This window comes from Mytilus trossulus, chromosome 7 (genome assembly GCF_036588685.1).
Source record: "Mytilus trossulus isolate FHL-02 chromosome 7, PNRI_Mtr1.1.1.hap1, whole genome shotgun sequence".
Classification (NCBI taxonomy): domain Eukaryota; kingdom Metazoa; phylum Mollusca; class Bivalvia; order Mytilida; family Mytilidae; genus Mytilus; species Mytilus trossulus.
In genome coordinates, this window is record NC_086379.1 from 49,924,610 (window position 1) to 49,935,831 (window position 11,222).

At 32.4% G+C, this 11,222-nt stretch overlaps 1 long non-coding RNA gene across 1 annotated transcript; it reads right to left on the reverse strand.

Annotated features, from left to right (window-relative positions):
• Positions 1–940: 940 nt before the first annotated feature.
• On the reverse strand, positions 941–4,279 carry LOC134727108 (uncharacterized). Its single transcript, XR_010108718.1, has 3 exons — positions 4,227–4,279; positions 2,075–2,147; positions 941–1,298 (listed from the first exon to the last, which is right to left on the reverse strand). It is a non-coding gene; the product is annotated as an uncharacterized LOC134727108 (long non-coding RNA).
• Positions 4,280–11,222: the final 6,943 nt, after the last annotated feature.

Consider the following 11,222-nt stretch of genomic DNA (forward strand, 5'->3'; position numbering starts at 1 on the left):
CTATCTTCATTAGGTTTGTATTGATAAATATTATTCATCTTCCGTCCTTCTGTCTTACAAAATGATCGTATGCGTTTTCATTCCCAAAATCTGTTCGTTCATGACTTCCAGAATCATAAACATTATCAATTGCATGGTTATAAATATTTTCCAATTCCTTGTGATTGCTTCTACCAGCACAGTCGTTTGTTCCGTCCTTTGACAAACCATACTCCTCATTTTCGGCACGGACTGGTTTGGCAAGCTCATAAGATTGTTTATTGGTTATAATTTTTGATCGATCAAATCCGGTCTCCTTGGGATCTAAAACGGTATAATTGTTTATTACACTGGGTTTATCTTCTGTCGAATGCCAAACGCTTATATTGGCGATATGATCAATTTCCTCATATTGATTGCCTTTGGTTTCCAATTTTCCCTTGGTTTCATCTTCAAGAGGTGCACTATGTTTGCTTTCATCGTCGGTTTCTGTTATCACGGTTTTGGTTTTATCATCTTTTAAATGACCACCAACACATGCGTGTGGTCCTACTTTAGACATAACAGAATTATCATGTTCTACATTGATAGTTTTAGTTAAATCATACGACTTGGTTTTGTCGGACAATTTTGATCGGTCAAACTCCGATCCTTTCTGATCTAAAACTGTATTATTTTCTGTTTCCCTGGGTTTATTTTCTGTTGAACGACATAAACTTGTGATAGCTGTTGGATCAATATCCTCATATTGATTGTCTTTGATTTCAAATTTTCCCTTGGATTCATCTTCAAGAGGAACAATATGATTGCTTCTATCTTCGGATTTTGTTTCCACGGTTTCATCATCTCTTGAATGAAAACCAGCACAAGCGTGTGGTCCTACAACATTGATAGCTCTAGTAACATCATAAGCTTGGGTTTTGTCGGACATTTTTGGTCGGTCTAAGTCGGTTTCATTCTGATCTAAAACTGTATGATTTTCGGTTTCCACGGATTTATCTTCTGTTGAACGACAAGAGCTTGTTATGACTGTAGGATCGATAACATCATATTGATTCACTTTGGATTCATTTTTACTTCGGGTTTCATTTCCGAGAGGTGCAATTTGATTGCGTTCGTCGTCGAATTTAACATTGTTAATAATTTCATTAGAGTTAGTAATAGCTATGTTTGTAAAAGCATATTGGTTATTTGTATTTTGAACAACTTCATAATGTAGTGGACTCGAAGACTGCTGTAGAGCTATAGTTTGATGTGCGGTATAGTCATTTCCTTGAAGATTTTCAATCTTTTCTAAATTGTATTTCTCCATTAAAAACCTGAATTAAAACAAAATATCTATTATGTATTGATTTCAGTAGAAAAAATGTGTGTTGATATATAATTTATTTAAAGAATATTCTCACCTTTACCGCACAAGATAAGTTGAGTGCCATAATTCCCAAATAGAGTGCAGTCTAATAAAACGTACACCAAAATACAATCAATTTTACGATTCATTTGTTTATAGAATTAGTTTGAGGTTAAATCTTTTGACATCTCTTACATTAAACCTAGAGAGAACTTAAAGACATGAATTATAAAATCATTTACAGTGACCATATGCACGAACGGTGCATTGTCTTTGTAGCAACTCATATGCTGGTTTTATTTTACAGTCGACAACCATTATGTGGACATGTATGAGCTTAATGGCATAAAGGAAATTTTGCCCGTCATATACTTATTTGATTGGACGTGCTTTTTACATTAATTTGCCCTAGCTTGAACTAAGTGAATGAGCATAAAACAAGTAATATCTGAATTCTGGTGACAAGTTTTCTAACGTAACAGGGCTAAACTTTTGTACACGTTGTAGCTATTTAATTCCCCTAAAAATTTGTTTGGTTGGCTTCATATGTTTTAGATATTAGTTTTCAGAGTACAGTACTTATTAGCCTTCTGATTTTTGTGGTTGTTTTTGCAGTGATGCTTGTTGACTAAATTGCGGTGTATTGAGGGTGCAGGGTATATGAAATGTGAGGATTTCCAAACCGGACTCGCTGTTCATGTATTTGAATATACCGACATTTTTTTTATTTTTTATTTAACGTACCTTCTGATTAAACAAACAACAGCTACAATGAATACCAGCACGAATGAACCAATAACTAACCCGACAATTAGACCTGTAAATAATATTTTGATAATTGAATTGTATAGCTTAAATCGTTTGATTGATACTATTACATATTGATAGTAGGTGTTTAATTCATTAAACACATTGATCTTTTATTTACTCAAAAACTTATCAATGAATTTTCTTGATATGCTTTCATTTTGTAGGTAAACAATCAGTGTCGTATAAAGGAACAACATGTCGAATGAAAGCAAGAGTGTATGAATACAAGCTGAGACGTTGATGAACCGTAAAATAAGAATGATTACCAGAGAATAGCCCTGGAGAGCCGTGGTGTAGTGGTTAGTGCATCGGACTACTAACACAAAGGTTCCTTGTTCGATTCCGGTGTGGGATGAAAATTTCATAAACTCAATGTTTGGCTCTCCCTCGACACCATTTGCGAGTATGGTCTGGTGGAACGGGATTAATATAAGTTGCAAAACTTGTTTCCCAATCAACTATAGATAGATATGTTTAAAAATAGCCCTGTATTTCTTGTCAAGAAATAGAGGGACCTTTCATTATAATGCTGGATTAGTCATATATTAATGGATAAAAAGAGATTATAAAATTATTAACTCTGATAACCTTATTAATCAACATTTATATTTGCTTTATTCGGGTAGTTTGTCAAAACAATTAAGTTTGAAAAAACAAAATATTACAATACATTATCTTGGAATATAAATAATCAATAATTGATATAAACATATACATTTATTTGTTGATATATACAATGTTCGCTTATATCTATTGAAATATTTTCATATTTTACAACTTTCCTATTTCTTTTCTTAATTAAAATGTTCGTTCGTTTAATTTCATCTTTATTACTTCTCATAATTGATATCATGTGGACTAATACTGCCTTCATTTCACTACAATGTTTATGCCAAGTGTTGTGTTTACAATTATACTTTAAATGCAAAATCAAATACCATTAACAGGCTTTATATACCTATATGGAGTTATTTTCTCAGAACAATAGGTAATTCTTTTTCAGAATCAATCCGAACGATAAAATATTTCAATGAAGTGTGCCTAAAGGCATAAAATGATGACCCGTTTGAGGTAATTATTTTCCTTGATAAAAATGCAATCTATAATTTACTTCGATGAAAGGTGTAAAAAAATCGTCTTTGCCCGCATTTTAATTTTATTAACCTGTCGCTACATCACAGACTCATTATCATATATTATCTTACATATGAGATAACTTTTAATATAGACTTTCATACAATTAAGCCAGGTTTGACATATTCGCGTTGAAGATTTTGAAAATGTCACACTGAGTAGGTTGATTAATTGTTGGTTGCTTGCTTCACGTCCAGTGGCAAATATATCATGCATGTTCAGGACGATACACATTGAATACGCTCTCATACTGTGACCTTCATGTTATTAAATTCGTCTTCGTGTCAGTTCTTAACTTTTTTAAATCCATGTATACCTTTTACTCTATCAACAGATATTATTATATTCTATTGTAAAATAATCATGTAACTCACAACAACAAAAAAATACCCCTTCCTTTTCTATTAACTAAGTTGGAACAATAAATTACTTACAATGTGTCTTGTATTTGTCATACACCGTTATCGGATGGTAACACTTCATTTGTTTCTTTCTTCATGCAGTTACAGTAGTATTTTTATTGTGTATGGATAATAATGTTTATCTAGATTAATTAGTGAGTTTTATTTCACATTCTAAATGAGCCGTACGGCGTATTTAAACCTAAAGAAATTAGAAAGGAATATCCTACTTAAGCATGTTTAGTCTGGTCGGTAATAAAGGATACCAAGTTTTGTAAATCTTTATAAGAATAATGTTTGTTTGACGGTATAAAAGTCAGATAATGCATATGTGAAGGTTTTTCTTGTCGCAGAAAACAGCTTGGGGTGTCAGGATTGCTCAAAGAAAGACCTACCTTCTTTTTAAGAAAAACCTTAAAATATGCATCATCTATTACATATTTTATTCTAAATTTGAAATATGTAAGCCAAAAAAAATGAATAGGCTGTTTCTAAAAAATATGTTTTTGCTTTATACATTTCGTTAATTGTGTATATTATGTACATCATACCTTGCGATACAGCATCTGATGTCGATAGTAGAGAAATTGTTGTTTCTACAACTGGAAAAAATAACCCAGTTTAATGTTCATGTTATTGTTGATGAAATTTAGTTTATTACTGTGTTCAAATTTTTTGATAGTTCAATTTCTTAACATTGTAGCACTCCTCTGTAGGTGATTGCTTTCGAAGATTTCTTTGCAAGTGCTAAAATTCTGAGTTAGAACATTTTGTTTTTTATATACTTATAATGTTTATGGTTTGCTGGAGGAAATATTAAAATACCAATGAAAATTAGCATGCCACATGATTTAGGAAAAACCTTCATCACAGGTTACGGTCGAGATGTAAATTTTCATAACAGTTAAAACCAAAGCTGCTCTCTCTTTATCATATATATTATACTGAGGTATAAAAGTAAAAATTATAAAATTGTTATTAAATAACTATCTAGATTTGAAATGTTTTTCTCACTTTCATACAAAATATGAAAAACATGTGAAATAATTCTGACACTTGTAAAAATAGGAAATTGTGTTTCCTCGTCGTTCGTCCATTGTTCTTAGTTTGACCGATATTAAACAAACCATATTGTTACGAACGGACAAGGCAAACATTAAAGATACATTGCTATCAACCTATATCGTAGATAGGTTTAACAGTGTTTAAGGAGCGCATTAGAACTGGATATTGTCACTCCACGTTTTTAAAAATTACTTGAGACTCTTTAAAGAATCATAAAACAAAAGTTTAGTAGAATTTGATTAAATCCATTCAGAGGGTGAACGAAGGACAATACATGATGCCAATATTGACATGACGCAAATACAATGTGTTGAAAATGAGTGAATTAATTGAATACATGAATATGTACATTATGGCTTTTACCAATTTGTAAGATATTTTATTTTGACATTTATACCTTGCGATAGAGATTCTGATGTTAACAGCAAAGGAACTGTTGTTTCTGTAATTCAAAATGAAAGATTTACGTTAATCATATTATTATTGAAAAACTATTTATCATTACATTTGTAGACTGCGGAACATTCAAAGTATATTAACTTTTTCAGAATATCGTTCGATTTTAAAACTAGGTTAATTTGCATCTGATAAATTATCTCGAATAACAGGTTTGAATTTTGATATATATGGTGTTGATGAATTTTAGTAAGAAGTTAAACAATAAAAATATGATTTCATTTATACAGCTGCTTTGAATCCTGAAATATGGAACGCCAACACTGTCTTGTTATGACCATTTTCATTATATGATGTGCTTTTACCTTTATATGATGTGCATTTACCTTTATATGCTGTGCTTTTACCTTTATATGATGTGCACTTGTCATTATATGATGTGCAAAAACCTTTATATGATGTGCAAATTTCCTTATATGATGTGCAAAGATCCTTATATGATTTTCAAATATCCTTATATGATGTTCAAACATCATTATATTATGTGCAAACATACTTATATGATGTACAAATATACTTATATGATGTGCAAATATACTTATATGATGTGCAAACATTCTTATATGATGTGCAAACATTATTATATGATGTGAAAATGTACTTATATTATGTGCAAAGATCCTTATATGATGTGCAAATATACTTATATGATGTGCAAAGATCCTTATATGGTGTGTACACATCATTTTATGATGTACAGTTTCCCTTATATTACGTGCATACATCTTTATATGATGTGGTTGTGTCATTATATTATGTGCTTGTAATCTTATATTATGTGGTTAGGTTTACTTCATTATATGATGTCGAAACGTCATTATATGATGTGCTTTCATCGTCGTTATGGTCAATGAATATGATTACGATTAGAATGATTACTATCTACGTCATAACTGATTCCGATCTGCTTCTGTAAACTATTAACCCGGCTCAAATATGTGTCAATCGCTAGCGAAAGTGCAAATTTATAGGGAAAATGAGACAAAGCAATTTAACAAAATCAACGTTTCAAAAATTTCGGTTGAAGATTAAGATCAGTTAATACAGGAGCTAGTTTAAGAAATTCCCGGCTGTGGAGAAAATGATAACAAATTTAAGAGCCTTTTATAGCTTGCTATTTGGTTTAAGCATTTGCTCCGTGTTGAAGGTCGTACTATGACCTATAATTGTTTCCTCTTACAAATTATGACTTGGATGGAGAGTTGTCTCAGTGGCTCTCATACCACATCTGCTTATTTCTATTCATTGCAAAAGACACCATTGAAATCACAGTATTTTCAAAAATATTTCATAAAAATAACAATATAAAATTATCTACTAATGCATACTATGGCGAGATGGTTTGTTTTATGAAATGTTATTGAATACTAGTAATATTTATAGATTATTACATGGCATTTTCCATATGGCCCTGGTATCAGCTCTAGACTCCCATATCAAGCCAGAGGGCTTTAGCCCGAGGGCTTGATATGGGTCGTGGGCTGATACCATGGACCATATGGAAAATGACATGTTATAATCTATTTATCACATATTTTCAAGCAAGAGAAAATAAATAGCTTAAACCAAATTATGTTTGATATTTCATCAAAAATCAAAAAGATATTTAACCCAAAAAAATTTAAAATATGTATCACTGTAAGTTAAAAAAAAAAAGTTCGTATCACCAGAGACATATATGTATATATGTCTCTGGTATCACAGTAGGTAAACAAAGTTTTGTGAAAATTTTCAGAAATGATTTACAATTAACATATTAATTCCAGGAATTGCAAATATTAAACGACTTTAAAGTGTTACATTTCAAATGCTAAAAAATGCTTAGGAAGAATCCTATATCGCTACTCATTCCAGTGTGGCGTCATTTATGTTTTTTAAATTCTTTATGACGGCAATTTTTTTGTGATTTCAGTTCACTGTTGATTTCTCCTTTTTTCTACTACAACAGATTCGTAACTTTCTAAATTTCTTTTCATTGTGTTCAACTTGTTTACAAATAGTCTTTGATTGACAGGTTACCGGAAGTTAAACTCGGGGGCTTGATATGGATTTCGAGGGCTGATATCGATATCGGCCCCGAGGGCTGATAACCAGCCTTGACTTCCGGCTATTATTGGCCATGCAAAAACGTACATATCAGTACAAAATATGTGATAATAATCTGTAAATGGTAAGATGTATAATGTAGTATTGCATATGTACAATGATATTAAATCTAGTATATCATATAATCTATGCTACTAAAGGACGAGATTGATTTCATTTCCTCTAAAACCATACCAAGTCGAAAATATGTGTGATAGGACTTTTCATTTGTCTTTGAACCAATCTTTTTTCCACAGAAAAAGCCAATTATGTGAGAAAATACCCAACAATTTCGAAGACTGCAAGCTTAGTCGACGTAGTGCGAAATGGCTATGTGGGTAATTATAAAAAAAGAAAACTGGTATCTTTGCTAATGAGACAACTCTCCACAACAGACCAAATGACACAGAAATCAATAACTATAGGTCACCATACGATCTTCAACAATGAGCACATATTGGCATATACAGATTGTTTATTTTCAACTTATTTTAATGGAGATTTTTTAAATGCTAATAAAATTCAAGGATATATTTGATTGGTCGAACTTGATAGAGGGTTGCTGCTAACAAGGAAACATGAGTACTAGTATGTCAACAGATTTGGAGTAGCGTCAACGATTTCTGAGATATGAAGGGTTGATTCCTTACGAAGTGTTTTAGATTTATTTTTTTCGTCCGATTAGAACGGATTTTACCGTTGTGGTACTTATTTTGATGCTTTTCGGTAATGGCAACGGATTTTACGTAGACGATACAGTTATTGAGTTAAAAGGGGGAAAAAAACACTGAAAATCACATTTTGCCACACTTTTTCCAATATAGGGTATTTAATATTTTTATTTTCCAAACGAGATGAATGGGGTGACGCCCGTCTTTTGCATTTTGTTCCTCTTTTTCGTCTCTTTAAAAAAAATAGAATAAAAAGCATTAACCTTGTCATTACTGTGTCCACCTTATTACTGTGTCATCACTCTTTGTTTCAACACTTGCCCACTCGCTGGCATCTCCTTGTATCATCGGTACAGCAGATTTGGTACTAACCAATGGGTCGTGATCGATTTTTCTTCTGGCACGGTACGAAAATCTTTGTTATGTTTACATTATATCAGTATGTACTTCAATCTAAAAATATTTTTTGTTTTAAGAAATTATTTTGTGGTAGGTTATTGATTAGAGAAGTCTCACTATTTGCCCAAAACAAGAATCCTTACTAAAAACATGTGCAAATACTTGTCAAAGAAGTTGGCGCTCGTCTCATCCGATATGATTCTATATTCATTGCATCTCTTTTTCTGATAGAAGGCCACTGTTGGCGTTGAAATATTTTGTACATATGTTATTTATCGATATTTTATTCCGACAAGAAGCGTTGTGTATAGCTGACCACGTGAATCCTTCTGTACGGTAGTTAAATAAATGTACGGTATATAGTTTTTCACGCTTCGAAGTACCTATGAAGCTATATCCGCTGTACCGATGATACACGGTAGTAATTATAATACAGAATACTTTGCTTGCTTGTGACAATGGTGTTCGACAAGGAGAAAACGTATCACCTTTCCTATTCTATTTTCTTTTGATTGACTAAAATAATTTCTTAGTGACTAATAACATTACAGGACTAAACAGAACTATACCAGAAAATCTGGAAAGAAAATTAGAAATATATCTTAAGTGTTTTGTTAAATTGTTTGCAAATGACACGGTGTTGTTGACTGAAAAAGCACAGGGCCTGCAGACTCAACTCAATGCTTTCCAAGATTATTGTAAGGCTTGGAACTTGAAAGGAAAGTTGACAAAATTAAAGTCTTAGTGGGGTTTTTTTTTTGGACGGAAGCCAAAAAATCTTCGATTTTCTTACAATGATACTAACATTGAGATGATAAAACAAATTAACTATTTGGGAATTGTTACTAAAACGGGAAATTTTAATATGACAAAAACACATTTATCCGACAAGACTTTAAGCCATGTACGAAAACTTGAAAACAGGAAGGATGTATAAGATTTCTGTAAAATGTCAACTTCAGCTTGTTCGTTTATAAAAAAAAAAATTAACACGTGCGTTTGTCCACCAGCTGGCTCAGTAAATTGAAACCTCTCTCTCTCTCTTGTTTTGTATAGTATACTGTAAATAGTTATTATTTTTATCTCTGTATACTGATGTCATACATTGACTTTGTGAGACTAAATATATAGATTTTGAGGCCATAAGTATACCGGTATTGATGATTGATTGACTGTTATTTAGCGCCACTTTCAACACTTTCATGCTATTTCGTGGCGGTGAGTTTATATTGGTGGAGAGAGCAGAAGTGCCCGGAGAGACCCCCTGACCTTCGTTTGGAAAACAGACAATTCTGATCAATTAAGATTGGAATCGAGCTTACCTGTCACTTGCGGGATTTAAAATCGCACACCTAAGTGTTGACATGCTAGTGATACATCCGTTCGACTACTTATAAAAAAGAAGATGTGTTATGACTGCTAAAGAGAAAACTCTCTACAAGAGGTCAAAATGACACAGAAATTAACAATAAAAGGTTACCGTACGGCCTTCAACAATGATCAAAGCTCATACCGCATATTCATCTATAAAAGGCCACGAAATAACAATGGAACCACTCGACCACCGAGCGCCCATCCCTTTCACCTGAAATGGATTAAAGGAGATATGGAATGAACCTGAACTCGGTGCCTTACATTTACGTGCAGCTTTTTATCATGTTTTTGTGCATATATTTCACAGTTTCAACTATAGATGATTATGGGTGGATTCTTTGATATATGCATATTCGTACAAGAACATGTTAATGTGATATGAATATTAACCATGTTTTGTACTAGACAGACACCCTGAGCTAGTTCAAAAGGTAAAATTCCGAAGGAAGACATGTATATCACCTTACCCGGACACATTTTTCTGATTCCGAGCCGACCAGCTTTTGCTCTTAATCCTTAATCCCGCGTGCTGATATAATTAGCTGGGAAGCAGCATGTAAATATGAATTTTAAAGTCTTTGGTTTTGACCCGGCCGGGGTTCGAACCCACGACCTCTCTCTCCCTTAAGGCGAACATGCTACGACGAAAGTACCACCACTAGCTATATAGACAGTAATATATAAAAGGATTCGTGGGAAGCCGCTCATATACTAGTATTCATCTCTAGACTAAATTAAACAGGGCTAACGTACCGACCATTGATATTTTTTATGTGAAGGGGGGGGGGAGTTGTTTTGTAAATGTTGGATTCTCAATTTCTTGAAAGAGATTTTATCTATTTCAGAAGGGAAGCGAAATAGTTTGTTTCCATTTACAATGAGGAAAAATAAAACAATGATGAAACTTAAAAAAAAAAACATATTATTTTTGTTTTTTTTAATTTCGAACAAGGAAATACACGTGCTCCTTCCCTCAAACTAGAGTCGGTGTCTTACACATTTATTTATTAATATACAATGTACAGATCATCTCTTTAAGCTTTGGATACAAGGATCTGACAACACGTCATTTTATTTTCTGTCCTTGTATATATTACATCAGCCAATGACATTTCAACCTTTAAATTTTTGAGGGTAGGTATCAATCCAACAAAACCAGAGAATTGAGCGTTTTTAATCTGCTGTCTAAAAGAACTTAAAACACTGCATTTATTTATTTTTTACTGAGACCTGTTGTTCTCTTACAGATAGATATAAGATTTACGGCAGCGGCTTTTAATATTTTGCGTTTATCCTGGAAACATAATATATTAAATAAAAATAAAAATAGTGCAATGTGTCTGAATATACTCTATAGTAAAGGTACTTTTTGGGCAGTTTTGGCTTTTCAGAGTTTTGTTGTTTTATTGGCTATTATCTTGATAACTAATAATAGAGAAACCTTTTCTTGCAAGGTATAGACAAGAACATATATAATCAAAGTACTGAAGTATGAAA